The 3,782-nt window shown below is 37.4% G+C and overlaps 1 non-coding gene across 1 annotated transcript; it reads left to right on the top strand.

Annotated features, from left to right (window-relative positions):
• The first annotated feature begins 3,205 nt into the window (after positions 1 to 3,205).
• Positions 3,206 to 3,309, top strand: LOC125344355. Its single transcript, XR_007209492.1, has one exon. It is a non-coding gene; the product is annotated as a U6 spliceosomal RNA (small nuclear RNA).
• The last annotated feature ends 473 nt before the right edge of the window (positions 3,310 to 3,782 follow it).

Genomic DNA, 3,782 nt, shown 5'->3' with positions numbered 1-3,782 from the left:
TATCATCAGATTAAATTAACTCAAGAACATAGCAATGGTTTTGAACAATAAAAATATTATTTTGAAGCCAGACATCGGTAGCGCACACCTGTAATCCTTGCTACTCAGGAGGCTGAGATCTGAGGATGGAGGTTCAAAGCCAGCCTGGACAAGAACGCCTGTGAGACTCTTATCTCTAACTACCAGAAAAGCAGAAGAGGGGCCATGGTTCAAAGTGGTAGAGTGCTAGCCTTGAGCACAAAAGCTCAGGGTCAGTGCCCAGGCCCTGAGTCAAACCCCATGACCAAGAAAAAAAAAGTTTTGATTAATACTTTCTTTGAAATTATCTTTCTGAAGAATAACTTTTAGGCAGCATTTACTAAAGATGAATATACTTATAATAGAGCTTCCACTCCTATGTATAAGACCTGCACATACATTTATATCAGCCTTTTTCATAAAAGTCTTAAGCTAAAAATTACCCATAGATTTATCAATAATGAAATGGATAAATTCATTTAATTGATTTCTATAGAGCTATGGAAATCTGAACTACAATTGCACATAAAAGCATGACTTTCACAATTGTAATATTCAGCAAAAGAAACCAGGAACAAAAAAATAATACAATGATATATATTTCAATTTATATAAAGTAGGAGTCATCAAACTATGGTCTGGGAACTGGCCACCTGTTTTTGTAATTAAAGTTGTTGTTGTTGATGGTGGTGGTGGTGGTGGTGGTGGTTGGAGTTTTTTGGTAGGTCATTAGGCTTGAACTCTGGCCCTAGGTGCTGTCCCTGAGCTCTTCAGCTTAAGGCTAGTGCTCTACCACTTGAGCCACAGTACCACTTTGTTTTCTGGTGGTTGATTGGAGATAAGAGTCTCATGGACTTTCCTGCCCAGGCTAGCTTTGAACCACAATCCTCAGATCTCAGCCCCCTGAGTAGCTAGGATTACAGGTGTGAGCCACCAGCACCTAGCTTATAGTTAAAGGTTTATTGGAAGATAGCGGTATACTCATTCTTGTATTGTCTTTGATGGCTTTTGTGTTACAACTGCAGAACAGAACAGATGTGAGAGAGACCATCTGGCCTGAAAGCATAGGATATATGCTATCAGGCTGTATATAAAAAAGTTGACTAACCTTTGAGTAAATATAATATTAATGAATTTATCATCTTCTCAAAGCCAGTAAAGAACATTTCACCTAGACTACAGAAGTGGCAATCATTACCAATAAGAATTTCTGGGTTTTATTCATTGTCACTGTGTACATAATGGTGACCTCATTTAGACATGTTTCCATGGACACACTTGTAAGGCTAGAAGCAGAGGTAAAACATTAATCCAGAAAACAAAGAATGTCTCTACATTTGAGACTAAAGTAAAATATAAATTTCCTCTATGACAAGGAGTTATTGTTTTGATCAGTGCATTTCAACCAAGGGCTATTTTGCAATCCCAAGCAACATTTGGCAATATCTGAAGCCATTGACAATTGTCATGAGTTGATGTGAAGAGTGCTAATGGCATCTAGAGGGTAGAAGCCAGGAGTTCTGCTTGACATCCTGCAATGCAATGGACAGGTACTGTGTTCATCAGTTTATTTTACTATTTATTTATTTTTGTCATTTTGACAAAATACCTTGAAATGTAAAAAGAAGAGGGGGGAGCGGGCCACAAAGAAAGGCATAGTTTGAAGTTTCAATCCATGGCCCACTGTCTACACTGCTTTTAGTCTGAGGTGAGGTTGAACATCAGAAATAAGAGCATGTTGCAGAGTCTGCTCACCTTATAAAGGCCAGGAAGCAGAAAAAAGTAACAGGAAGAAGACAGAGTCAAGATGTATCCTTCAAAGACATTCCCTACTGTGACAGCTATTGGTCGAAAAAGGTTCTCTCAAACATTTTCTACCCGGGCTGGCCTCAAGCAGTGATCTTCCTGATCTCAGCTTCCCATATATCTAGAATTACAGGCATGAACCACTGGTTCCTGTTTACAGAACTCTAAAACACCTTATCCTTTTTTACATCTTTGGTACTGCTTATCCCTATTTATTGTCCAAATACAAAGATCCAAAGCAACTTTGTGTTTGGGAACTGCATAACTTTTCTTTGTGTTTTTGGTGATACTGGGATTTGAACTCAGGGCCTCACATTTTCTCTGCTTGCTTGTTTCACTAGTGCTCTACTATTTTTAGCTACCATTCTAGCCTGGTATTTTTCTGGTTATTGTTGGAGATGGAATCTCACAGACTTTTCTGCCTAGGTTGGTTTCAGACTGCAAGCCTCATATCTTCTCCCCTTGAGTAGGTAGGATTACAGATGCAAACCAGTTGCACTTGGATTTTTAATTATTATTCAATTGTGAACTATTTCACATTTTAAAATAATTAAGAAATTATCCATCAAGTGTTCATACACCGGGGCTGGGAATATGGCCTAGTGGCAAGAGTGCTTGCCTCATCTATATGAAGCCCTAGGTTTGATTCCTCAGCACCACATATATAGAAAAGGCCAGAAGTGGCGCTGTGGCTCAAGTTGGCAGAGTGCTAGCCTTGAGCAAAAAGAAGCCATGGATAGTTCTCAGGCCCTGAGTCTCAAGCCCCAGGACTGACCAAAAAAAAAAAAAAAAGTCCATATACCTACCTATTTGCTATATTGGCTTTCTAAGCTTTGGAGCATTTTTAAATATTTTTATTATGGAAATGTTTCATCAAACACATAATGAATTTCCATCATCCATAATGAATTTCCATCATCCAGCTTCAATAATTATCAACATTTTGTCAATATTGCTGTTTGAGATATTTAAAACAAAAACATAACAGATGCACTTGAAACTAAGAATGTAATCATGTATTAACTTTGAATTTTTATGGATGTACTGATATATGTTTTTCTCTTTTGTTATATTGCATGACATTAATACTTTTTTTTCTTTCTTTTTTTTTTTTTGTGCCAGGCCTGGGGCTTAAATTCAGGTCCTGAGTTCTGTTCCTTAGCTTTTTTGCTCAAGGCTTGCACACTACCACTTGAACCACAGATCCATTTCCAGCTTTTTGCTGGTTAATTGAACTGTAAGAATCTCATGAACTTTCCTACCTGGGCTAGCTTTGAATTCAGATCTCAGCCTCCTGAGTAGCCAGACAAGCATGAGCCACTGGTGCTTTGGCCTCTATCAATTTTAATCTATACTGTTAGTTGAATAAAAGTTCATGATAGTGCTCACTTCAGCAGCACATATACTAAAATTAGAATGATACAGAGATTAGCATGGCCCCTGCGCTAGGATGCCATGCAAATTCTTAAAGCGGTCCATATTTTTTCTTGATGAAAATGGAAACTAAAGGTTTCTTGTATTTAAAAAATAAATAAAATTTTATGATATAATGCTATCTATTTAAAAGCATTCTATGTTTCTTTTCCCTTTTTGTCTATCATTTTCCACCCACTTGTTTGAAACAGTACATGGCTTTTTTTTTATCATTTTAATGGTTACTCTTAATGTTTACACCTATACTTAATTGGAGATAAGAATTTCTTGAGTTTACCTGCTGGGCCTGGCATGGAACTTGGATCCTCAGATCTTAGCCTCTGGAGTAGCCTAGGATTGTAGGTGTGAGACACTTGTGCCTGGCTTATATTGTAATCATTTACCTTAGTCTGTGTCCCTTTAAAGGCCTAAGCCATGTTTCAAAGATACCTTTGTGCTGTTCAGAACCTAGAAAATTGTCTAGCATATAATATACACTCAATAAATGTGTTTCATTAAACTAAGAAGAATTGGGAAAAAATCCC

This window comes from Perognathus longimembris, chromosome 28 (genome assembly GCF_023159225.1).
Source record: "Perognathus longimembris pacificus isolate PPM17 chromosome 28, ASM2315922v1, whole genome shotgun sequence".
In the NCBI taxonomy this organism is placed as follows: Eukaryota; Metazoa; Chordata; class Mammalia; order Rodentia; family Heteromyidae; genus Perognathus; species Perognathus longimembris.
Note: the sequence above shows the minus strand (reverse complement) of the source record. Positions and strands in the feature narration are given on the sequence as shown.